At 45.7% G+C, this 27537-nt stretch overlaps 1 protein-coding gene across 2 annotated transcripts in view; it reads right to left on the minus strand.

Annotated features, from left to right (window-relative positions):
- Positions 1-27537, minus strand: part of SCAF8 (SR-related CTD associated factor 8) — a 171148-nt gene that overhangs the window by 21921 nt on the left and 121690 nt on the right. The window contains exon 21 of one of the 2 annotated variants that reach the window (XM_059940948.1): positions 14401-15510. The exons of the other annotated variant lie outside the window; for it this stretch is intronic. The gene's annotated coding sequence lies outside the window, so the exon portion shown is untranslated. Of the gene's footprint in view, positions 1-14400; positions 15511-27537 lie in introns of those variants that run through there. 2 annotated transcript variants of the gene reach the window in all.

Genomic DNA, 27537 nt, shown 5'->3' on the forward strand with positions numbered 1-27537 from the left:
GGGTAGGGTTTTGTAAAACCTCTTTTCAGCTTCACCCTGCTGGCCTTTCAAAGTGCCTTCGACATGGAAGTCTTCACTTGGGGAGCGGGCGTGCAAGGAGGATGGTCAGAACCTTCCAGGGGCACGAGATGTTGCCCATATGGGGCACCCTGACTCCCCCGATGTCCCTCCCTTCAGAGCAGGTACCACACCCCCGGGCCCACCTGGTTCCCCAGGCTTTAAAGGTGAGAGACTTCCAGTTGTGTCAGGGAAGCAGGGACCCAGGAAGGCCTGGGAATGTCCCCACAGTGAAAACAGAAGCCACACATCGCATTTCCCAACTGCCCCACCATGACATCTTCTCAAATCTTGACTTGTCCTCGATGGAAAACTTAGAAAGGAAGGTCATAAGCAGGCAGCTTTTAAAATCAGGAACACACTACTTAAAGCCTGCGGCTCTGGCCTTTGTTTCTGCAAGGTCACGGCCACCGTGAGCTGTTTTCATTAGGATGGTCAGTGAACCTTGTGGAGATGTGCGTGGTCTGAAAAGAAGGAATGAGAGTGTGTGTGTGTGGACATGTGTGTCTGTGTTAGAACAGCCTGAGTTTAAAAGCATCCCCTGGGAAATCTCAAGTTCCGGTTTTTAAAAGCATTAGCTTTCAATAATTACAGCTCACATCCTATGAAATAGGGAAACAGAATTCCCGCCATTTTCTGATAAGAAGACGGGCACTATGGATTCCTAATATCAGTGTTCTTCCCTATGACGTCTGACTCCACGGAGCTTATTCAGGTCAGACACCTGCTTCAAGTCAGTGGGAATTTAGTTTGAGAGTGCAGACTTGACATCGAGGTCCCCTTTCCATTTATAAGTCTGAAACAGGGAACATTTAAAACTTGAGTGTATTTTTTTGGGCACAGAAAGAATCGGGATGGCAGGAAAACATTTGGTCCCGGGCTCTCACCTGCTCATCATGTCACTGAGTTGTGTTCTCAGCACGTCGTGACTGAGTGGATGGGCCAGACCAGACCCCGTGGGGAGGTGAAGGGGGGACCAGATGGAAAGGGGAACAGCAGAAACCATGGGGGCTGGAGGGGACCTTCTCCACGGGAAGGAGGATAAGCACGAGGGAGGGGATTTGCTGCTGCCGAGGGCCACGTACCCAAGGGCATCAGGAGCCGGGCCAGGCTCTGCGGTCAGAAGTCCGACAGCAGAGGCTTCGCCCACCCCTTGACCTTGAGGACCCACAACCCTCCCAGGGCTGACTGATGGCTGTGCCCGTCCCGCCTGCGGGTTTTCAGGGCTGGAAACCCACTCCCTTCTGACACCACTCTCTGGATTTCCCTTGGTGACCCCAAGAGGACATACGGCGTTTATAGGGTGTCTCCAGCCTTGCCCTGCATGTCCCACTCCTGTCCTTTCCTATTCTGCCTATCCTGTCCTGGCTCCTACAAGGGATCTGGACCGTTCCTAGTGAAATGACAGCTCCCGTTTACTGAGTCATCACAGTGCTCCCAGCGCCGTGCTGATGGCTTTATCGAACGTTCCGCATTTGATTAATCCTCACACCAATTTCCATCTCTGCTGTTCACCGACGTCACCCCGACCAGTGGACCCACAGTGCATCCTGCCCTCTCATGCCCCCGGCTCTCCAAGACCCCATACGGCCACCCCAGGGCCCCTTTGCTTAGACGGCTACTTTCTCCACCTAGAAAAATGGCGCCGTGTCTATGCGGACGGAAATCTTTTGACCACGCCCCCCCCCCCCCCACACACACCTTTATTCCCAGCCCACCCGGAAGTCCTACTGAGGCTGCCTCCAAAAACATGCACCCTCTTCTCTCACTTCTCCTTCTCTCGTCTTTGTGTAGCCCCCTGACCTCAGGGAGAGCCCTGGGGCTGCTCTCCCACTGGGCCCTCTTCCTTCTTTTCCTGCAGGGCAGCAGAAGTGATGTGATGAGAATGATAACATTCTCCCACTTAACACTCCTCAGGGCCTGCCCGGCGCACCTAGAAACGAATCTGAACTCTAGTCACAGGTGAAATGTCACCTCTTAAAAGAGTTTTCCTTGGCAGTACTTTTTATCTCCTCTCACCCCCTCCCCCCCGAATTCTCTCCCTCAGACTCTGACTTTCATCATTGCACTTATTACAACTGAAATCATTTTAGCCACATCTTTGTGGCTTTCTGTCTTAGAACATACAGACCACGCACGTAGCTCATACGTCAGAACCTATGTCTTATGTAGGAAGGGTGCTTGTTTGTTCATGACTGTATCCCAGGGCCCTGATAAATATTTGTTAAAGGTTGAATAAACGACCCATCGGGTACTTGGATTTTGTCCTACCCCTTCCCTCCACCCCACCTACCTCATTCAACTCTCCACTTTTCAGCTCTCGTGGTTTTAGTGAAACGCTCTCCCCCATAGCCTGCCTTCCTGCCAGAGGAAGGAGATCAGACGTCCCACTGGAGACCTTTGGTTCCTGGTTCCCACCTCCCTGGGCATCTCCCTCAAGAACTGCCACGGTCTAAAGTCACAGGTGGAATTCCTGGGCTACATTTCTGTCTGGCCATGGCAGCTTTGAGATGCAAGACATGTTACAAGCAATCCTGAAATAGGAGGCCCCAGAATGATAAGGGGCTTCCTAGGATTCACTGGGTTTGAACATTTTTTTCTTTTACCAGCAACACATTCTTCATTTTCTTTACCAGTCTGCTGAAATATAAGGCCAAAACATCTCAAGAGAGGAAGCAGGTTAATCCTGGCTGGGAACTCGCCCGAGGGCATGAAAGCCCTGCTCCCCTTCACCAGGCTCCTGGCCTACTCGGGCTCTGCGCGGGGAACCAAACACCTCCGCAGGTTTGCCATCCTTCTCTCAGCCTCTGTCTGGGTGATCCTGATGGTTGGCTGGGTAGGTCGACAGCTAGGGAGACAGTCACGGGGTTCAGCTGCAGCCCCACCAGCCGTGACATTAAGCGAGTTACCCTACCTTTCTAAATGCCATCACACACACAATACTTGCTAGATGTGCTATGAGAATTAAGGGAGAAAATGTGTCTAAAGGGCCGGGTGGGGAGCCTGGCACATAGGAAGTATTCCACAAACGAGTTGTTCCTTGTGTGTGTGTCACTAGCCGGGTGTGTGTGAGGGGCAGAGGGGTGTGGGCACATCCTTTCACAGGACGGCCCCAACACTGGTGCCCTCCATCCCTGAGCGCATGTCGTAGGAGGCTAGTCTCTATCGGGGTCAGTCACCCCAGGGGGTCCCACAACCCCCTCTGGCCGGCCACCCGCCTGTCCTCGTCCTTTGTGGGGAGGGGAAGGGGAACGGTTTCAGCGGGGCCAACCACCTGGCATTAATCCCAAGGAATTTCATGCTGGTGTTATGGGGACATTTTATAAACTAGTTGAGGTCATTTGGATTTTTACTGAGGCCTTCTGAAGGATCTCACTGAGTCAGGGCCCCCGTGAATTTGATCAGTGTGCCTTACGCGCTGTCCCCAGACCATTGGGAAAGATATGGAAGAGGACGGGGACCGGGGCGTTGGAACAGGTTTTGCTTGCGTGACCTCTCGAGCAGTCTGGTTCCATGAAAATACTAACATTGAATTGCCATGGGTCTTTATTTACATTCTGTTACTGGAAACTGCACCAATCTTCCCCACACCAGCATGTTGATTCTGTAAAGATGGTGGGACTTCTTAAAGTTGCCAGGAGGCAAATGCATGACAGCCCAGTGAATGTGAAAAGAAAATGCCACTCAGCTTGGCTGCTGCTTACACGGCCGACTCTGATTATTCCGAGACTGTGAGGAAGGGCCGCTTACATCCACATGAAAGCGGCACTTATAGTCTGCCTGGTGCTAGAAAGCAACCCTGAAGAGCAGGTCACACAGATGGTCCTGAAACGAAAGTCTGAGGACGTGCTCTGCAGGAAAGTGACTCAGCGCTATGAGATGACGCGACAGGAGGCGCTGACCCCGAAGGAGGGTCAGGAAGGCTCCCCAGGGGGAGTTTACATTGAGGCAAGATCTGAGGATGGAGCAGAAGTTGGCCAGGCAACGTGGGGAGAGGTGGGGGGACGTTAGAGAAAGGTGTGAGGCCTGAAAACAACATTGTCCCCCGAATATGAAAGGAAAACTACAAAGTGGACATTACTGTTTAGTAAAATGCAAATAAAACAGAAGACGCTATCAACCGTCTTAGGGCCTAGTGGTCATAAATCTTTCACTGTGTTTGGGGAAAATGTGCAGCTTTAGATACTCTTACTTGATCATGTGGAAGATGGCTGAGAAGTCACAGGCGTTCAAATTAAAGGAGTCACTCATAGTCCAATCATCTCCAAATTATTTGAAATACGGAAACCTTTAAAATATTATTTGCACCGGGCTTCCCTGGTGGCAGAGTGGTTGAGAATCTGCCTGCTAATGCAGGGGACACGGGTTCGAGCCCTGGTCTGGGAGGATCCCACATGCCACGGAGCAACTAAGCCTGTGAGCCACACCTACTGAGCCTGCACGTCTGGAGCCTGTGCTCCGCAACAAGAGAGGCCACGATAGTGAGAGGCCCGCGCACCGCGATGAAGAGTGGCCCCCGCTCGCCACAACTAGAGAAAGCCCTCGCACAGAAACGAAGACCCAACACAGCCATAAATAAATAAATAAATAAATAAATAAATAAATAAATAAATAAATAAAACTAAAAAAAAAAAAATGTTATTTGCACCAAAAAATATTTAATGTGGCATGCGGGTGCATCTGAGTGTTTGATATACGAGCTGGGAGCCTTCAAAATAAAGCCTTGACACAGCCCTCAGGGTACGGCATCTTGGCAGGATAGAGGACACCGGTGCAGCTCAAGCTCGGGGCGGGGGGAAGCTGGGAGGTAGGCAGGGTCGGGGCAGGTCACCGCAGGCCAGTGCAGGGCACATTAGGGATCCGGGTTTTATTCTTAAGAGCAATGGGAACGGGTGTGTGTCGGGGGGTGTCTCCGTGTGTGATGTGTGTGTGTTTGTACGACAGCTATGGCCGTTCGCAGCCAAGGTCACAATCCTAGGGGCCAGGGAAGGGAGTGAGGGGCCTTAGAATGAGGAGGGGAGCAGAGCCTGGCTGCGGGAAGAATGTGAGAGGGCAGCTGGCAGGGAGGGGACAGAGGCTGCGAATGTCCACAAAGCCATGGAGAAGCTTGATGGAGATGCTCTCCAGATTCTGAAAAGGAAGATCCTTAACCTCTCCATCTCCCCAGTACCGTCTCCACCATCCACATCCCTCCAAAACCTGGGTCTAAGTGAGCAGGAGCCTGCGCCTCAGTACTACCTTCGTTCTTCCTGGCTGGGGGGGGATGACTGAACTCCTGCATCCGTCACCGAGCTGCTGAGCACAGTTGCACACGTTGCATACTGCACAAGAGCATCTGTGAAGGGGTGCGCAAGGGCTGAAATCCAGCTCTGTTCCTCTCTCTGTGCTGTGTACCCTCGGGGCAAAGGGGGCCCCTTCTGCAATCTGCACAAGGCACAGGCCATGCTGGGAGCAGCCCTGCCCTCTCTGGGGCCAGCCTGGTCTTAGACCCCACACCATAGCATCAGTGGGCACCTACTGGTCTCCAGCAACACAGTACCAAATTCTCTGCCTCCGTGAGGACTCTCTGTCCCCCAGAAGAGTCTGCATCTCTCCTCTCCTTCCTTCCACGTCCCCACATGGGACGTGGGTCTTCCTTTCCCGCCAAACTCCGCCTCCTGTGCTCAACACCACTAGAGCAGCTATGAAACTTTCTAAAGCAGGAAATAATCCTGTCAAAATACTATTTCCTGGGGGCTTCCCTGGTGGCGCAGTGGTTGAGAATCGGCCTGCCAATGCAGGGGACACGGGTTCGAGCCCTGGTCTGGGAAGATCCCACATGCCGCGGAGCAACTGGGCCCGTGAGCCACGATTACTGAACCTGCGCGTCTGGAGCCTGTGCTCCGTAACAAGCGAGGCCGCGATAGTGAGAGGCCCACGCACCGCGATGAAGAGTGGCCCCCGCTTGCCACAACTAGAGAAAAGCCCTCGCACAGAAACGAAGACCCAACACTGCCAAAAGTAAATAAATAAATAAATTAAAAAAAAAATACTATTTCCTGGAGTGCAAAACTCCTCAAACGTTTGTCACAAGAAAACCAGGATGAGGCTAGGTCAGTAGGCGGGTGTAAAAATAATGCACATCAAAGGCATTTTCTAGGCTCTTCCACATGGAGGGCTCAGCCAGACCAATCTACCTAGAAAGTTTATTAGCAGCTGTTTTAGAAAAATATGGACTAGTCATCTTTGACTCTATAAATTTCTATGCTTGTGAGAATCACTTATAACAAGAATGTACCCTTTTCTGACTTGGAAATATAAAAAACAAATCAGGAAAAGTTTGAGGTCGGTCATATGACACAGCAGCTGAAATAAAAGGTGAACAGGAGGTGGTCATTCAAGAGTCTCTTATTTTCATCATCAACTTAAAACTTGAACGATCAGGACTGATTCCTTCCCAGTGCAGTTAAAACATTCATTTTTTAAATAATATGAAAGTGACAATATAATTTCACAATGCAGAATACATTCAACAGAGTAAACAGATGGGATCTGTCAGACCCAGAATCCACTTTCAATCATTTTCCCATTTGTCCTCGAAACAGTCCCGTTAAGCAGGCACAGTTGCCTCCATGTGACAGACGGGAAGCGAAGGCTTAGAGGAAGATGAGGTTAAGCGCTAACGCGTGTTGGAGCCAGGGTTTTCCAATCCGGGCCAAATCGACTCCAGAGCCTGAATTGCTAACCACTAGATCGCACTCTCTCCTGGGGGGCGCGCAGGGGTGCCACCAAAGCCTTTTCTACATGGGGCTCTCCGTGGATCCCACGAAATCCTTCCACCTACAGCTCAGACCACAACAAGGGAGCCCTGTGTGCTACCATTTTCTCTCTAATTATAGTTTTACAATAATTAGATGGTCCTGTTGGTGTCAGGGTCTAACAGAGTCCTGCAGACGGTTGTCAAATCCCTTCATCCTGCCAAACCTGTTTGGCTAAGGAGCCCTCCCTCGTGAAAACGAAACTATGCTAAAGAAAGAAAAAGGAAATACAAAGCATCCTTTCTCTTAGAGGCCTTTGCCTACTGCTATTTACCATGTGTTTGTGTCCCCCCAAAATTCATAAATTAAAAACCTAATCCCAGTGTGATGGAGGCCTTTGGGAGGTGATTAGTTTGTGAGAGCGGAGCCCTTACGAATGAGATTATACGAGAGACCCCAGGGAGCTGCCTCCCCCCTTCCTCCACATGAGGGCTCAGAGAGAAGATGGCCCTCACCAGACACCAAATCTGCCAGCGCCTTGATCTTGGGCTTCCCAGCCTCCTGAACGGCGAGAAATAAGTGTCTCTTGTTTAGAAGCCCCCCAGTCCAAGTCAGTGTTACAGCAGCCTGACGGACTAAGACACCTACTTTCCCCAATTTATGGCCCGATTCCTGCTAAAACTCTGAGCCAGACTGAATCTTCACTGCAGGTTAAAATAAGGATTTTTGGCAGCTACAACAGCCCTGCCTTCTTCCTAGTGCCTTTGGGACGAAACGTCCCTGCTTAGAGGAAAGTGGAAACCTCATTCTGTATCACATTAGCGCTGACTCGGGCTGTGATAAATGGGGAATTAGCAGAACCTGCGGCTTAAGCGCCCCCCACCCACCGATGATGCTTCAAACTTGCTGTGAAACCTGGGGAGCGGAGCTGGGAGAAAAACACGGCCACCTGAGTTCTGTCCCCACTGTGACTGCCTATGTGCTTATGAACAGGTTCCTTTGTTTCAGTTCCCTTATTAGTAAAATCGGTTCCTACTGGAGGGTTACCAAGCTCTTTGCAAATCTGCTGAAAAGGCCATGGCCTCCATCAAAGAAACATTTCCACCTGCCTAAGATGTTGCATACACTTTCAGAGTGTTTCCAGTTAGGAACCCCTGGGGTTCAAGTGATTGTTCAGGTTCCTTTGGGCTCTGACACTCGATCTTCCTCTGATTCTATCAGGAGGGAATGTACACCACTCACCTCCCCTCTTCACTCCACAAAAGACCACCTCCCGAGGGCTACACTGGGCAAAATGAGATAGAAAGTCTATCCCCACCCAACCCGGGTCCCTGAGTCTGCATGCAGGAACCACACTCATCCCAATAGACACTGTGTTTATAGTTCTTCCTTTCTTTCTCAGTGAAGTTAATTTTTGTTTGTTTGAGATGAACGCAAAACAAGAAATAAAGATTGGGGAGTGGAAGAGAGATTCCTTAGATTAAAAAATACAATCAGGTGTCAGATTCTAATGTGACCAGGACCTAAGAGGTGACAGGCACGGTGTGGGGAGACAATGACAGCCCCACCCCGTTACTTCCCGTCACATCTGTCCCCAGGGATGACCCTGGCCGGGGCCAGCTGTGATCAGCGAACGTGCCCACCAAACCCATGGAGTCAAACTGGCCTTTTCAAAAGCATCCACTTCCCAGTTTTTCTCAGATTGATCTGCCAACCAGATCCTGTTCACAAAGAACTGGGTAGATTCACCCCACCCTGGGAAAACAGATAAACACAATAGCCTTATCTCTGAGTATAACGTTGTATTATTCTCTCCAACAAGCTAGCAATAGATGAACAATTCAATTGTCAGGGGGTAAAAAAAGGCATCCCATGTGGCAGCAAGCCTGGTTGTCACCCTACCTATTTTCACTTTCATTAAGCCCATCACGTAATCACCCACAGTGCATTTCCTTGTCTTTGGAACGGAGTAAACATTATTTTACCCTCGGGATAAATGACCGCAGCCACCACTTCCTGTGCCCAACACATCACGCGTGCTGTCACTGATCATGTAATGTACATGATATTTTCACTATACAGTTGAGAAAATTGCCAGCATGATTATCTCTACTCTACAGACAGGAAACCAGGGCTCGGAGAGGGGAAGTAACTTACCCCAAATCACACAACAAACAGGAGGCAGAGCTAGGATTCAGGCTCAGGCTCACCAACCCTTTCCTTTCTTCCCTCTAGCCCAGCAGTTCCCAAACTTCTGCATAGGAGGATACCCTGGAGAGCTTTTAAAACTCCCAGCACCCAGGGCACACCCTAGAAATCAAAATCTCTTGGGAAAGATGCAGGCATAGGTATTTTTTGAAGCTGCCCAGGTGATTTTAATGTGCAGACAAGGTTGGGAACGACCGTGTTAGCGCCTGGAAGCATCTTCAGCTGCAAGTATTTGCCAAACAAGCCAAGTGCAACTCAAGCAAAGAATAAAATGTAGCAAACTGAAGACTGAGCTGAGAGTAGCTGAGGAGACACACCAGAATAAGGGAATCTGTTTTCTTTAAAGGCAATGGAACAAATTTGATAAGAGAAGAAACTTACTTAATGCAAGCACCAAGGATTGCAATAGGATGCTGGTTTTTAGTGACTCCATGGTTAAGGGCTGAATAAAAATGCACTATGTAAATCTCTTCTTTTAATTGGGGTTCCTTTTTGCTTCGTTCTTGGGAGGAAAGTGACTCTTTAGTTCATGTTTATTCATGTTAGAAGCTAGTCCTTAGTACAGCAGGCTCTGTGGCTGGCACTGCCATGGCCTCCAGAGTGGTAAGGAGCCTTCTGATGGCCTTTGGCAACGGCAAAGACAGTAGGGTTACAGCCAGTAGGGCATTTGCGTTAGTGCATATAAGAAATATATTCAAATTCCTTAAAAATAGGAGTTCATTGGAAAAGCCTCAATCCCCTACTATGCTAGGAAATAAGAGTTTATTTTGATGTCATCTTGCAGAACCTGTTTGAAAAATTTGATGGTCCAGTTAAGCATCCTGAGGAATTACTGCTTTTAGTTTGACTGTAAATAGAATTTTAGTTGAAAGAAACTTTACTGCTTATGTCTTGGCTGAAGTCCAAGAAAGGATAATTAGCAAATGATTTGGTGGTGGTCATGCTTATACTTATCAGAGTTAATACTTTGTTTTAAGAAACATGTATTGCCTGCATGGGTCTATAGTGTTCGTCACTGAATGGAAATCCTTGGATTTCCAAAGCAAACCTACACATCACAAATCTTATAATCCAGTTAGGTAAATTCTTGTACTTAGATCTGATGCATCCTTCTACCTCAGATAAAGATAGGAGCTAATGATAATGAAATCCACAATTCACTGGTTTTCTCTTGTTTTTATTTTCCTCTTTTGTATTTAATAGTAGTATCTTCCTAAGCATGCTATAACTAGACTGAAAACATTGAGTCAACCTACTTCTATGCATCTGTTTACTGTGACAAGGATCTGGGAAGACCAGCCTTGTTGTTTGTGTACTGCTGAGATGGCTCAAGGAGACATGAGGGCGAAGAATAACTTTCCACGTATTCCATCCACCCTCTCATTTTAGTCTGTCCTTCTTCCATTAAATATACATATATATTGGAAATGAGAGATCTCTCAAGAAACTCTGAATTCGAATGGTTTAATAGTAGAAATAGCTTCTCCTGTTCTATTTATAGTTTTTCAAAGTCATTCTGTAAAGCCAAAGTCACTGTGCCTGAGAGCAGTTTGAGTTTTTCCCTCCATCCACTTACAGCTGAAACCTGTCACTTCTTGTGTCAAATTTAATGACCACATTCATGGATGGTGGTACTTGTTTCTTTGCTAAAGTTTAGGGATTTCAAAAAAGAGGGGTCCTGTTTAGGATCTGTTGCGAGGAATGTCCAATCAGAGAACCTATTTGCAAAATCTCTCCCCAGGGAACTTTGCTGCCAGGCCACGGAAATCAGATAAGTTCTTAGAAATATTATCCTTTTGACTAGGGATGGTTCACTGTTGTAAGTAAATATAATGCCAAGATTCTTAAAACCAAATAAACGATAAACTGATCACTGGCTAGAAAACAGCAAAAAGATAAACTGTAAGAACTGTTTTCTTTTTTCTGCAGTGGAAACTTGAGCTAATAAAAAACTAGTCATTTTTAGGGAAACTTGGTTAATACCTGCCCATGTGAGCCTCTTTTGCATTCAGCTTCTGTTTAATACACAGTGCACACCTGTCTTCCTTTCTAACATGCAGATCTGAGTGATGTGCACAAGCCTCATTTTCATTCATTGCTTTACCTCTGATCTCAAACCAGTCCTGCGCATTTAGTAAGCACTAAATAAATATGCGCTGGACGCACAAAGGAGTATTGGTATTTGGAGACGAAGGTATAACATTCTAGTAAAAAGCCAAACTTTGGGGTTGGAGTCAGATAGTGTGAAGGAGTCAGGGCCTCAGCTGGGGTCAGGCCTAGGCACACAGGTGAGGGCCTCCATCTCTAGTGCTGGTGGCCATGTTCTGGGGAGGCATCTCCCTACCCGCTCTAGTGGCAGGACCCCAGCATGTCCTCTCCTTGCCCGGGGTCTCCTGGTAGTCCCCGGCCAGGCCTCGTCTTGGGAAGTTTTGCTTCTCTGTGACCCCAGTGGGTCCGGGTCACTCTGCCATGGCCTCCAGGTCCGCCAAGTGTGTACATGTGCTTACGTCTACACAGGCAAAGTAAAACTCTTGATAACGTGGACATTTCTGGCAAAAATGACTTTCTTTCCTCCTTAGCTTTTTTCTTTTTCCTTCTCATTACTTGTCAGTAATGAAAGGACAGGAGTGATGCCGTGAGAAGGAGGGAGGTGTCCACTGAGTGTGTTTGTTGTGGCTCTTTGTTTGCTTGACATTGTGAGGGGGACTTTTAAATATTAATGCAACTCTTTCAGGAGGATCCTTTAAGATGATATAAAATGAGAATTTGGCTCAGTCTTCATCTAGTTTTTTTTTTAATCCTTGGAGTAGCAATTGCTTCTACTCGAGAATAGTTTTCTCACCCATGATCATCCAGGCAAAATTATAAAAGGTGTATTAGGTTCTTTCCCAGCCATGCAAGTTGTTAGTCTCAGCCAGCTGAAAGCCACATTTATTTCTAGGCTGCAGATCCTTTGGTGGATTTTAAAATTTGTAGTAATATTATGAATGTTATGGTAGTGAAACTCCTTGCCTTGTTAGTGAGAATGACTCTAGGGTTTCCTTACTTTTTATCAAATACCTTTAATAGATTTTTTACTTTATCATTTTCCTTTGGTCATCTTATAATATAGTCTTTATTGTAAAATAATTTTTTATTCAATTTCTTTTGAGTTCACTTGTCTTATTTCATATATTTTACTATAAAAATTTATTCTTATAAAAAATTATGAATGTTATATCTTTTTAGAAAAATATAACTGAGTATTGTACTTGGGCCTGTATATAAAGAGTTTAGATAATAACATATATATATATTTTATCTAGTTTACAATTTTCTTTCCTAAACTGTCTATATTTGATTTGTTTGTATATTTTTGGATTAAAAAATAATTTATTCTTGCAATAATAAAAGAATGTGAAAATGAGCTTCATTTTATTTCCTTTTTTTTTTTTTTTTTGGCTGCAGCGCATGGCTTGTGGGATCTTAGCTCCCTGACCAGGCATCGAACCTGAACCCTCAGCAGTGAAAGCCCAGAGTCCTAACCACTGGACTGCCAGGGAATTCCATCTCATTTCCTGATAGCCCATGGGTAGAGTCTTTTTCTCTGATATTTTAAAAAATGTTTTGAAAGAGATGTATACCTCAGAAGAAATAAGAGAAGTAAACATAACATTTCTCACAGATGCTAAAGGGTGAAGTAAGTATCTATAAAACAGTAAATATGCCCCAGTCTAAATACTGTGCCAGGATCCTTTCCTGGTAATCTTGAAGCAGTCCCCTGAAGGAAAGCCCAGCCATAAAAAGGATGTGATTTGATGCCATCCACAGAAGTGTGGAATATTCCCCAATTTTAACAAATGGATGCGGAAAGAGCAAATTTTGGAAAATTACTAAAAATGAACGTAAAGAGACTTTCTTCTAAACAATCAAACTCAAACATTTTAACTACTTATGTTCTTCAATCATTTAAAACACAAATTGCTTTGAATATAAGTAATCATCTATGTGTAATTCCTACGCGGGGACCATTATGAAACAGATGTTTAGGTTGTTTTCTTTTTCCTCTCTGAAGAATTTATTAACCACAAAGACATTGCTTAAGACCACCCATCTCATTTAAATGAGATCTCAGTATTAGAATTCAAGTATAAAACCAAACAACCCACATCAAGGATTCTTTCTAATTGTGTAAATACCAAATAGCTTCAGTTTGTCAGAGTCACCTAATACTGTCTTTAAATCCAGTTCAAAATGTTTTAAGTCCCTAGAGAATGGTGACTTTTGAAAGCTTTCCTTTGCCACAGGCTGAAGGCAGGGATGGAGTGTGGACTGTTAAATATTCATGCTGCTTCACAAAGAGAGCTTGTCCAGATGCTCAGGCAGAGAGAAGGTAGCAGAGGCTTTGGAAAAGGGAATTCATCCAGGGAACAAAAGCATCAACCTCTGCCCTTATTATGGTGCCTTGGGATTTTAAAAAGACTACTCTTCTAACAGATGGGCCCTGGATGTACACCTGATCACAGAAATGCACCTCCGGCTAAGTGCTAACACTGTACACAACTCAGTCTAAAGGACTGATCCTATTGTTAAGTTTGTTCACTATTCTATTCTTTCTCCTGCCACCCACCCACTGAAAAGAACCCAGAACCTCCTATTAGGTTTTCTTTCCCCTAACTGAAGAGTTCCAAAGTCATTTGCTCATAGATGTACTAGAATGTCTATGTTGACCCCAAAATCCATGCTGTTCCTTTTTTGGGGGATGCCAGTGGGGTGGGAGCTGGGAGCTGGATGAGTGGTGTATCTGCCAATTGCAGGTTTAGTTACAAAAGAATAGAGGGAAAGGGCTCTTATTTCCATTTCAAATGCAGTAAAAGTGTCAAGCAAGGTCTACGTTTTCTACACAGGCTCACGTGTTGGGTTTCTTTGGAGTTTTTTAATTTCTTAGGACAATATTGTGGAATACATAAAAATATACTCCAACACACAACACACAGGGCGGAATCAAACAAGAAAGATGTGATTGAAAAGCCCATAGCTGGAGCCAGATTGCCCACAGCCTTCTCCAATTTTCTACTTATTTAATAGAAAATATCAAAATATATTATAATGATATTATAACGAATCTAATAGAAAATATGGTATGATCAGAAACTGAAGAAAGCCAAGGCAGAATCCTCAAGAATTATTTTTAATCCGTGTTGTAGAATGCATAATCGAAATGCATTCAACAAATAAAGAGTAGTTGTTAAAATATAGAAAACGACAGTGATTCGATGAGAGACTGTGAAAGGCCTTAACTATGTATATATCTCTACGTCTAGATATATGGCCATACAAATCGCTTGGCTGATAGGCACAGGTGAACCACGAAAGATGCGCTAAGCTACAAAGCAAAATAAATGACTATCAACCAAAATTCGTTTCATTTTTTATTATGAATGTCCCAAGTGGCAGCATACTGTGCAAGTGTTAGGTTCTCATTGATTAAACGTCAAGAGACCACAGACTACAGCATTCCAAGCACTTTAATTTGTGACAGAGCCAAAACAAATAAAAGAATGATAAAAATATTCTTTTAAGTGTAAAGAGTGCTCATATTTGAGTTTGGTTTTTTTTCCCTGCAGGTATTGTGAACACTGATAATTTCTGAAACACAAATCCTGGTCTGGATACTTGCAACAAACTTTTATAATCTCTGCCTGAATAAGAAGCGAATAAGAAACGTACTTATAAAGTATGTTGACGATACAATGTGATATACCCACTCATTGTCCCTTCCTTCCTCTCCCACTAGGCTTCTCATCTGCCACCAGGTACCCGCTGTACGACCAGGACACGAAGGCTGAAGTGAGATACTTGGAAGACTACTTTGAACCTGGATTTTCTCAAAGCTGCATTTCTTTTTTTAAAATGAAAGGTGAAGGCTTTCAACATTTGAGATTGTCCAAGGAGATGACTAATAATGATGGATTAAAGCCACCAGTCAAGAACTACAGTTTATGTATGTCATGTTCAAGGAGAAAAGCCTCGATTTGCTAAAGCTATGGTTCTAGTAATCTGTAGTTGCAACACAACATGACATTTCCCCCCGAACGGTTTCCTTGCAATCTGTCCTTTTCATCACTGGTACAGGATGATGCTACAGCTGGAGTTTGTTGCCATTTATATTCCAAAAAAAATTCTGGTCCTGTGGAAGTGTGTATCTCTTACAGATGCAATACTGTTCGTCTGAGTGGATCCTCAAAAAGAACAATTATGGACTAGAAACTCATAGAGTTTGTGTTTAAAATTTATAAAATTAAACCTGCTCCAACAGGTAATACAGGGAGGCATGCTTGCAACCTCTGGATTCAATCAGAAACAATGCCTGAGAGCACAGAGCCTTCAATAGGTAACGGCGGGTTCCTTTTAACGCTTCCTTAAACAAGATCCGATGTGATGCACATTGGAACTTTGAAGCACGTCTCATTTATGTCTACAAGGCCTGGGACACAGGAAGCTGCCCGAACTTCATTCATCATCTTGCCTGTTGACAAAAGGAACAATAACTGGTCATCACTGGTCAATGGAATAACTTTTCCTAGTTTTTTTTTTTCCAGGATAATTCCTAAAGAAGAGACAGTGTGAATACAACAGCAAATGTTTCAATGTTTGATGAATTTCTGTGCTCTAAAATGCCATGTCTTCCTCCAGCGGAACAGGAAGAACCGGAGCGTTCATCGCTCTCCTCGTGGGGGAATGGGTCAGAAGAGACCCCTGTCTTGGAGGTCAGCATGCCTAGGCTCCAGGCGAGATTCTGCCAGTAACTCACAACGTCACCTAACCTTGCGGGGCCGTGGTTCCTTCACGTATACACTGAGGACTTCAGTGGATGAGGTCTAAAAAGAAAGCCACCAACTAACTTTTAATGGGTCCATGTGGTCCTGCCTTCGTGGCTCCTTAGAGAACACACCCAGGTAGAACCATTTCCGACTGTGGCAATGGTTAGGCTTACAAAACCCCTGCGCCTGGGGGTGCCTACCATCCTAGTTTAGACTGGTGACGAGAACCAGCTGAACTACCAGAGAAGTCGTGACGTATCTATTAGCATCTGAAGTCAATAAAAATCTTCTTAAATGATGATGTCATTAAGCTCTATGGGTGTAAAATTCTGAAAATACATATTTCCACATCTTTTAGTGTCTTAAGATCTAAGAATTGTCTCTTTATTTGGGGTAGCTACTGGTTTCCTTAAATTAAGAAATAATTATGTAAAAGTTGAAAGATCCATTAATAAGTATAACAACATGGACGCAATCTGTAAGAGCACAGTACCTAGCCCTAAGATCCAACTAGTTGGACTAGTTTAAGTAATTACTTCAAATAACTTTACAAAGACATACAAACTGGTAAGCAGAGATGGGACCTAGACACGGGAAGTGTGACCCTAAAACTGAAGCGTTTAACCACTATGCAAACTACCTCACCATGCCTTGTTAAAATGATAATGAATTGGGACTGTAAAGTTTACTGTGACTTTCACAGCTGTCATAGGTACAACCAGGAATTAGGTTCAATATTTGGAAATTTCGGGCCATTAGTTCCCATTAGTAACAAAATGATAAGCTTCAACAATTGAAAAACTTCAGCAATTTTGATTTGACCTTTATGCTTTGGAGGCTGGTAAAACTTAGACGATGCTGAAACAACCATTTATATCATATCATACTACTATATTGTGTCATTATTATATTATATATGTATATAAATATATTAAGGCATCATGGCTGTCATGTGGGGCAAAAAAAAGCTTGATAATTCTTTTCATCTTTCTACTGTGGCTTTGGCATAAGGGGAGACACAACTTTGTGAAATGTGTGAATGATTCACACCAAACGAAACTGGCACCAAGATATCATCTATTACTTGGATTATTCTAAGTGCTTTGCTAATGAGTTTATCCTTCAAATGCTGGCATAAAAGCTACTCAAGAAAGAAAACGACAATGAAAATAAGCTACAGTGCTAAAGGGACAGAGCCATTTTCTTAAATCTGGATAAGATTTGCTGTAATACAATAGGGTTGCTGTCCAGAGTAAACCAGCATTCGTGGGATAAAAGGCATAGAGACCCCAATGGGGAACAAAAGGGAAAAGACACAAGTTTACTCAAATCGTGTGGTGGGGAATGAGAATCATCCACAAGAATGATCTAGTAACACATGCACGTATATCAACACAGACTAAATTTCTGGGTTTCTTTGTTGCCAAGTAAGAGAAATAAAGATTGCTGTCTTGACAAATGAACTCGAAATAAACAAACAGTAAGTAAAATTTATTATGGAATTCTGGCAAGTATTTTTACGACCGTGGCTTTCTGGGCTGTGATAGCGTATATCCTAAGTGCCTGATGGAATCGCTACTGGAGCGTGTACAGTAAACCGCTCCGTCACTGGAGAAGGGGGACATTAAGACGGAAACATCAAGTTCTCGTGCAAGTAACAGTACAGAGGGCCAGAGATGACGGTCGCACAGCTCACGTTTGGACAGCGCTTTAGTTTTCAAAGCCCCTTCACATGTATGAACTCTCTGGCGTGAACGTATAATGGGGACCCTGCTGACATGAGAGGCGGCTAAGGTTTGAGGGTCAGGGGACCTACCTGGCGTTACATGGGTATGCGGGTCACCGAGTCACTGGGCAGAAGGAGGACCAGCTCCTCCTCTAGGTGCCACCTCTGGCTGGTAACACTGAATAGCGATGAATCCACTACTTACTATAATGCATCTCTTCTGCGTTGTTTTGTTCCTACTCTTACCCCTCATATATTGAGCGTCTTATAAAGAACACCCTGCAAGCGAGACCTAACCGCCTCCACAAAGAAGCTGGGTTGGGGGAAACGCCTTGCCCCGTGTTACAAGGCACCCAGCAAAGAGCAGAGCCAGGACTCAAAGCCGCGGCGGCTGCGGTCCCCCAGCTCCAGCTCATTTCGCGGCTACGCCGCTGCGGTGCGCGCTGGACCACAGGGCAGAAGCGTCTACGTGTGCTGTGGGGTCCCATCTTTACATGGCGAATCCAACACGAGCTTCTGCGTCTACAGCCTAGTCACAAAGACAGACACCGCCGCTCCCCCCGAGACTTGCCACCGAGTGGCACCGTGGGCAGGACGGCTTATTCCAAACTCCTTAACTAGAGAGGTTTTGTGAAGAGCGTTCTCGCTTCTTCAGGGATCACTCTTTGTTAGCAGTGATCAGTGCGCTGCAAGACTGCCCATGATATGGGCTATCATTTCATAGCAAATGACGAGTAGGAGGCCAAACACGGCATTTTTCAATGAGAACATGGTACGAAAAAACTTTTTTTAAGTAAACTGAGAGGTAGCTGTGCCCGGAGGTAGAAGTAATACCTGGAAGGTAATTGTAAAAGTTCTAGAACCAGTTTTCTGCAGCTCAAGTTGCCATAAATGAAGCATTTGCTGCAACTGTCCTTAATTTTGAAATGCAGTTATTCTTTTATAAAATGGGCACAATGAAGGCGAATTGACTTGGGAGGCCCCTCATCCAGCTGTAACTCACTGGGGGGTCCCACTGCTTCCAGGTCACTGACGTACACGTCTCACTTAACCTACGCAAACAGCCCTGCCAAGCAGACAGATTCATTAACTTCACGTTGCATTTGAGAAAATGATGCTCAAAGAGGTTAAATAACCTGGGAAAGACGACGCAGCTAGAAAGCGGCTGAGACTGGCTTTCAGGTTAAGTGTGCCTCACGCCCAAATTATCTGCCTTTCCTCGCACATCCCTGAGCCACACACACAAGAATGGTCACCCCATACAGGGACCCGTGGGCCACACGGCTGCTGAGGGGCCGGCAGGGACCAGCGCTGCAGGGGAGGTCCAGCTGCTTCCAAAGCAGCCACACCCTTTCTTACCCGTGGAAACCTGGCTCTAGAACCAGTGGCCAGGCTTCCATGAACGCAGGGCCGCAGAAGGAGGAGGGAATCAGGACAGGCAGGAATGACCACAGGGGAACCAACAGCAGGGAGAAACAGGTATTAGGTTAACGTCAGTCACAGCATGGAGGCTTCTGTGGTCTCTTTCCCATTCTTCCTCCTTCAGTAAATGTGATCTGATTTCCAAATAACCTATTAGCGACTGAAAATTACCTACAGCTTAAAGAATCACTTCTAAATTACTGTTGAGAAAGAGACGAAATCTACAGAGAGGCTCTGAGCCCTTTATCATTAACCTTCATTTCTTGCCCCAGGAAAAGTCTCATCAGAGTAGCCAGCGATCGGCCAAGCTGACGGACCGGAATACACCACCCTGTCTCCTGTCCTCCACAAAAGGAGGAGGCGTGTGAAGCCAGGGGAAAGAAAACCTACCCTGGGTATGATCTGTCCCGGCACTGATGCTATTGGATTAACCACCAGTGGGCTAAATAGGGAGGAGATAGAGCAATACCAAGAAAAACCAGGTCCTTTCAAAAGACTTTCAGATCCAAGCCTCAGCCAGCCTGCCTTGCCACGCTGAAGGGAAGGTGCCAGAGTTATTCATGGATGCCAGGTCCCCATCTGCCTCGGCCAGCTGATCCGCTTGGTCAGCCCATATGGGAGCAGGACGGCTGGCACAGATCTAAAAGTAGCAGTGTGTGCAGACATGTTCTGACAGAATTTGCTAAATGTTTTATTGTTCTACAAAAACCTACTTCAAATGTGTGGAGCCATGTCCCACTAGATGAGAACAGTATGAAGTCAGGTCTTCCCAAGAATCAGGTGTAAGAGTAATTAAAACAAAAGAAAGGGAACGATTTCCTATTACGGAAGTTCCTTTCTACGACGGGGGATACCCAGGGCTCCTCTGTTAAATGGAGATCACGTTTTGTTTCCTGCGTCCCGCCTACACATGTACGGTGCGTACCCTTTTTTGGATTCCCCAAAGAAGCTATGTAATTCCAACATAATAGAAAGCAGGGTCATATACATTAGTGCTAAAACAGACCTTGGGAATTGCAGGGCACAAAATTCTCCTCTTAAACGTTAGAAATCTGAAGCTCAGAGGTTTCCCACTTGCCCATGGGCACACAAAGGCTGGGAATCTAGCTAATGCTCAGATTTCTTGTCCTACCATACACTGTATGCCCTACAGCGTCCTTTATTCATTTAACTCAAATCTCTCAGATACTAAATCCTGGAAAATTACGCCGCTTGGCATGAATGATCCAAATATAATACAGACTTTTGAACGATCCAAATATAACAGAGACTTCGGGTCCAGGATGGACTGAGCTGTCACCAGAGGTGCTGAGATCCAGCCTCATGTGCGCTGGTGGGCGGGAGGCACAGGGTCTCAGGGTCCGGCAGAACCCTCCAGCGAGCTCATTTATGGCAAGGCAGTTCAGCATTCTGGCTGAAAGTGTGCCCTTTGGAATCGGACCCATCGGTGGCCTTGCAGCTCTGAAGTTGCTCCTTACTGGATATGCAATCCCTGGGCAAGTTCCTTAGCTACTGTGAGTTTCCTCAACCGTAAAATGGAGATGACTACCCACCACCAAGGCCAACTGTGGGGAGGATGTGAGGGGCTGCGTGGGAAGTGCCCATCACAGAGGAGGCAGGAGGTATGGAGACTCCCCTTTGCCAGCCGTCTTCTCAGGAGCCCTGGCGACGCAAGGGGAGAGCGGAGATGCTGGCTGCTACTTGGGTTTTAGGAGCGAGGCTGACGTTTGCCATTCCCTCTGCGTGGAACGCTCTCTTCTCTACCTGACTGCTCAGTCAGCCACTGAAAACACGCTACTTGACGGCTGCCTCCTTGCAAGGCCTTCTGCATCAGTTGAGGGCCCGCCCCCAGGCCCCCCTTGGTCCACACCCCCGGGAGAGCCTTGCTCTCATCCTCGTCTTCTCCTTCCTTTCCTGCACTATGAGCACCGCCATGGCGGATTGAAAAAGCGAGTGAAAGAGGCCCACAGCCCCTCGCCTTGCTCCTGGAGGCGCCAGTGGTTCTACGGCCCACACGCTCCACGCCACTCTGGCCGTTACAGAGTCAGGGCCCTTCCTTTCTCCACTCTGCTCCCAGCAGCCAAACTAGCCTCGCCCTTCTTCCTCCACCTCCCAACACTTCTCTCTCTCTCTCTCTCTCTCTCTCTCTGGGCCACTCCTATTCGGAGGAGAGAATCGCCACGAGCAACAAGGAATCAGTACTTGTATATATATATTTTAAAGTCAAAGCTTATGCCCTTGCTGAGGTACAAGAAAAACAAAAACAGTTTCTGTGAACAACTCACATGTGGCCTGACAAGTCTGTACACTGACACCGTGACACCCTGAACTTTGGGGCAGGGGGTAGGAGAGGTGACAAGCAGCAGACTGAGAAAGAGGGAAAGAACGGGTTATCACAGGTGCCATTCTGGGACCTTAAAGCCGGCTGCCAGCTGCGAGGGCCGGGAGGACCAGCCTGTGCTCCAGAAGAGCAAGGCCAAGGCCTGTCTTTGCCACTTGGCACGGGGCTTCTCAACGGACATTCAACGCTGAATGAAGGTCTGCATGGACGGAAGCGGAATAACCCCACGCAGCCATCCTGGAAATATAAAGTCTACTCAGCTAAACCCTTAATCCTCCTAGACAACTTGTATAAAACAGCCTATGACATTCATCCTGCGGGCAGTGGAATCACCTCGACTCTTGGAGGCCCTTAGGCTGGGGGCTGAGGCTAAGAGCTCATGAATTTTACATGAGAGCTTGCTCGAGACAGCTCTCCTTCTAGCTTAAAGGTTAAAAGGTTTGACTTTGGGTTTCCAAGAACAGATACTGTAAGATTAATGACTGGCAGGTCACATGACGCACTGCCCTCAGTTTTAAAATTGTTATGTTCAAACTATCCATAGTAGGATGTATTCTTCCCCTCCCCCAATCTGGAGCACAAACTATTAACATGTATGTATTCAATAAAATTAAACCCATCAGATAAAAATTTTTAGTAATTTAAAAAGTTAATTTTAAAAGACTTTCAGTATTTTTTACTGGCACACCACCTTTATGCATAAAGTATGCTCTAGAAACACAGGACCTTAATTACATCTTATTTTTAGAGTATTGCAAGAAGTTGGTGTTTAAAGAAATCCTCCTGTTCATCTTTTCTGTAGGGTAAAGGAACTTTTGAAAAGTGAACAATCATCCACTTTTTCAATTTTCAATTTTCATATATCCAGTTTGCTTAAAGCAAATTCAATCTGGTGTCCTCAGCTGTCTTCACAATTGGAGAGACTAGATGGCCACCCAGTTGAGCAGATGCTTTCCTTTTTTTTTTTTTTTTTCAATTTGCAAACTGGATTAGTGGCAGAGAATTGACATGACTTAGTCAAGGAAATGACGAGGCACTCACTTCTCTTGGATGCCAGAACATACGACCCCAGGAAAGATGACCATGGGAATTCTCAGGACAGGTACACCCTCTCCCAGCTCCGAGGGGCAGCAAGCCCTGGAGGAGCAAAGGCCCTGGGGTTGGAGGGGACAGGCAGCCAGGGAGAACACACCCGGGACCACGCCCGGCCTTCTGCACACGCTGCCCCTCTGAGGGGGCTCAGCAGTGCCTCCGTCAGATCTTTACTTTGTATGCATACACTTTAACTCCTTACCCAGAACAAGCGTTTAAAATCGGGAATTGGCTGTTTCAAAGACTCACCAGGAAGGGAAGTGAACGAAATTAAAGAAAGACAAAAAAAGACAGACTATTACTCCTCAAGTGCATTTGACGGGGCATAGCTGGAAAATGCTTTCATGCCTGTTCTGATAAGTTATCTGAGTTATGTCCATCTGTCTTCATTTTAGTCTCTCTCTCATGAGCTCTTAAAATGACTAAAACAGGAAGAGCGGCTCCGCATCCATCGGGGAGGCAAGGTGCGGGATCAGCAAACGCAACAACTGGGGTCATGTTTACGCTTAAAGCCACAGAGCAGAGAGGACACACTAAGACTCCTGCCAGCTACTCCATACCTAATCGACATCAGCTTGCGCCTGAGGTCCTCTCAGCGCCTCAAGTAGTAACTCTGATATGAGGAAAAACACTACACTTGAATTGCATTTTTTTTTTAACAGAATAGCTGTTTTCAGGAAGGCACAGTGTCTTCTTTTAACAAGCTCACAGAGATTTCCAAACATGATCCAAGTTAAGGAACCACTAATAGACATTCTTCTACAAACACAACACAGTCTCAGGAACATCTGTCTCCGCTTGGGCACAGAATAGAAAGGGAGGTGAGTTTTCTTAATGGGTGGCTTTCCATAGTCATAATCCTCGCAAATCCAGGTTGTGGGATAAGAAAGTCCCTTCATGTGCAGTGTTTGAGAGCTGATATGCACCCCACACACGCTCAGGAGGGACTGTGACATGGACCCTCCCAGGACCCGTCTCATAATCCCCGGCCCACGGCACCCCCATTCATCCAGCTGTCCAGCGTCCTGGGCCTTTACACAGAAGACCTTAGACATTTGTGAGGGCACCTCTCAGATATCCGCAAGTCCCCAAAGTACAAATCCCATTATAGTCTGTAATTTCCCCCTAAAGCAGGTATGCAGTGATGAGTAGAAAAAGGCTGAGTGGAGACACAGATGACCGCAGTGACCAGGGTCCACTCACCACTTGAGACACACTGCCCCGCACACGGCCTGCAGTCAAGGCTGTTCACATCTGTGCCTTAGTGAAACTACAGATTATTACCTGCTATGAGTCGGCTTGGAACAGCCAAAACCAGACACGTTAGAGCCACAAATGCCAAGGAACCCCAGTATTAGCTCATAACCCGTCTCCTGTTTTTCAAGCTGTGCGAGTCCATTGTGTGAGACACGGGAATGCCGAGTAGAAGCCGGCTTTTCCCCATCCCTGAGGGGACCCTGCAGGCCCCTGCCCCACAGACAGAGTCTGAAAAGCCACAGACCTAACGTTTACAACTTTGGTTTGGAAAGCTTTGTTCTGAAACGATTTTAGGCGCTACCAATGAATCAGGTCAAATTAGGGGCGCTCCAAATACCACCTGCCCCTGATCCACACGAGAACTCCTGAGGACTCCCTAGGATGGACCTCTCTTCCTGTCAACTCAGGGGCCATCGTCTTGATTGACATCTTCTAAGGCCCTGCGAGATTTCTTTAGGCCTTTTAGGAGCCAGATCCTTGTCAACGTCAAGCATCACATTCTGGGAAACTGAAATGTTTCCCTGGGAATGAATCCCTCCCTAAAATTACAATGGGTATTGAAGGAAAGCTCGATCCACTTTACAAATAATAATTCAAGATGAAATAACCTCTTCCATTTAGGTAGTCGTTATACAAACATCAGAAATACAAGCTGATCCTAAATAATCTCTTTCTCTTTAAGTCTCTCCCTCCTTTCCCCCGATCACATATACACTGAAAAACAGGCCACAGAAAACTTCCAAGTTGTAGGTACTTTTATCATTTGTATACAATTGGTAAGGAAACTATTAAAGTAAATGAACTCCCTGTGGCCCCCGAAGAAGAACGGCACTTACCCAGCACCGTTTACAATGACGGGTACAAAGCAGGGTAAATCTGATCGAAAGTTAGGACAGGGCTAGGTGTTCTTGGCATAAGTGGCTTGGATGGGAGACAGGAGAACTAAAAACAAAATTCTAACAGGTCCCAGGACAACCTGAGCAGAGCCCCGACTATCAACTATTTACAGGAAAGTATTACACAACAAGAAAATGATCCATTTTGAGACAGCCAATTTTACGAGTTTGCAATTCAGTTGTCTCTTTACATCTTCAAAAGAAACTGCTACTTACTTTTCAAGCCACCTGCCACTAAACACATCCAAAAGCCTGTGTCCTCCCTGGCAATTTCTGAGAAAATACTCCGGCCTCTTCGGACAACCTTGCCCTTAACTAGTTATCCTTTTCCTTCAATGACTGCTTGAACTCAGCGAACCTTTGTAAACCCTGGCAAGGGAGCCCAAATGGGCTTGTAAACCCGTCTCATTGCAGCGGGGAGAAGGGGAAATGAGGGTTTGTGTCACCTGTGCTAGGTGCCAGGTGTGAGGCGGGCCTGGACCTTGGTCCTTCTCCCCACCTTCAAGCAGCTGTCGCCTCTTCAGCTCGTGCAGCTACGGCAAGGTGGAGCCCACACTTGAAACCAAAGTCCATCCTCTTCCCTGTGATGTTGCCTCCACAGAGGACTGCATTTCAACCCAACAGGGGTCTCCAGCTGTGTGGTGATTGATGCTTTAGGTGCAGGTCAAGTGCCAGGAAACTTCTGCCAGGCTGTAAGCCGAACCCAGTCCGACAAAGTGCTTCTCTGCATCAATGACCCACAGCTGAGTTTGTGATGCCAGCGAAGCACATGTGAGCAAATCATCTTGAGAAGATCTATTCGCCAAAAATTTTGTTAAAATTTCTGGCTTTCTATCTCTCTGGAATTATGACAAACTACAATTTTTTTTTTTTTAAACTTGCTATAGCTCACACTTTGGAACACCTCCCAGGATGCTTAATAGAGTGTCACTCTCGAGACGTGGTCCAAGGTTTACACAGTAGTAGCTGGACTTACACCAACACATCGGAACAGGGCACAGAGTCATAACACAGGGGAGAAGGCAGCCCACGACTAGTGGTTTTAATAACATAAATCTAGAAGGTCCCAGGCAACAGGAAGATGGGCATTCACATGCTACTCTTTTGTTTGCATTATACTCAAAATAACCATGCTTCAGGGATCTCAACAGTGCTGACCATAGATAGACAGATACTTGACTGCAACCAAAAGACCCAAACAAATAGGTCTATTCACTTATTTCTTATTTAAGAAAAAGAAATGAAACTCAAGTTATAATTTGGTAGTTTTTGGTAGTGTATTAGGGTTTGTCTTTAAAACAATTTCTACCAATACTTCAATTACATTTCAAAGTAATAATTTAAAAATTATCTCGGTGGGTACTATGGTATATTCTTTATTTTTGGTTTATTCCAACTGTGCCTCAGGCTTCTGATATGATGTTTCTTAAACTGCCTAAGCAATTTTTACAGTTAAGTAACAAGTAAACATTTGGTGGTGACTAGAAACTGAAAAAGATATTCTCATTTCTCATTTATGTGATCCTCTGTGCTGTCAAAAAGCTTTTCATTCATCTATTTCAATGGTCCTGCCAGTGGAGTTAGATGGATTCCCATTCTGTCTTGTTACATGTAAAAATGAAACTGTCAACTCACTATCAACGACATCCGTCCTAGCAGTTAGGTGAGCTTTTACTGAGCCATCCCTAGCTCCTCAGAAAGGTCCTCTTTGAGTCCAAGGTATTTTTTTCTCTTTCAAAGAAGTAAAATAAAATCCACAGTCCTCCTTTTTTAACACTACATCTAGCCCACCCATCCTCAACCTCAAAGTAAATCTGCAGTCAGCTAAGAGAGGTGTCTCAAGTCATGTCTTAGGTTTAGTTACAATAATGAAGTCCAAATCTGCAAATTACCTGTTTTAAATAATCAATCAGAAAGGATTCAAGGTTATCCATGTAACAGTCCTTATCACTCATATTCAATATGTTTTGTCGAGCGGGAGAAAAAGAGCAGAGGTTGGTGGGGGTGCGTTGCATACATCAGTATCACTCTTCATATGTATTTCACTCAAAGGAAGGTTCTGAGTGAACCATGGCTCCATCAGTGGTGCTATACACTGGGGGCAAGGCTGATATAGAGCTGATTTCTTTTAGGAGAACTGTAAAGAACACGTAAACATCCTAACTTATGGCAAATCAATATATATCAGGGACCTAGGGGGGTAGGGTTGTCAAACTTAGCAGATGAAAATACACAAGAAGTAATTTTTAGTATGAGTACTTCCCAAATTCTGCGCGGGACATATTCATACTAAAATTCCTTGTGTACCTGAAATTCAGTTTAATTGGACATCCTGTACCTTACCTAGCACCCTACCAGGGAGTGGAGTGGGTGGGTGCCTCAGAGACACCGAGCTGGCATAAGAGGCTGTGTTCACGTCCACAGCCAGATGGGCAGTCTAGACCTGAAGATGTCTGTCAGGACTGTGAGAATACTCCCGCTACAAGTTCTCTCCTTTGTCTCCCTCAGATAATTACTACGAGCTTCCCAACATGCTGTTCTAGGAGCGGGAGACAAGGCGCTGAATAAAGCACCGTCTCTGTCTTCAGGCTGCCTGCATGCCCAGAGAGAGAGAATTAAACAGACAAGTGAACAGAAGTGTGCTGTTAAAGAAAACCGGGTGGGAAAAAAGAGAGTCACAGGGACTGGGGGTTGGGCACTGTTTCCTACTGCGTGATCTTTAGGCTTTCTCTAAATTAGGACAGAGAAAATGTGAGAGAGAGGGTGAGGAGTGTGGAAAAATGAGAGAGAGGGTGTGTGGCGGGGGCGGAGAAGGGGAAGAAGACGGAGAAGTGGTCACCTGACATTCCCAGAGCAAAGCACTCTGCAGCGGCTTCGTGTAGAAAAGCAAGAGCCTTCAGGCCAATCCTACAGCACCTGAAACCAGCATCCTAAGTGATGGAGAAAGCGCCTGCATTTAAGAACACCCGACCATCTACTAGGGGGGAAGTCGACAGCT

Source organism: Balaenoptera ricei, chromosome 12 (genome assembly GCF_028023285.1).
Source record: "Balaenoptera ricei isolate mBalRic1 chromosome 12, mBalRic1.hap2, whole genome shotgun sequence".
Lineage (NCBI taxonomy): Eukaryota > Metazoa > Chordata > Mammalia > Artiodactyla > Balaenopteridae > Balaenoptera > Balaenoptera ricei.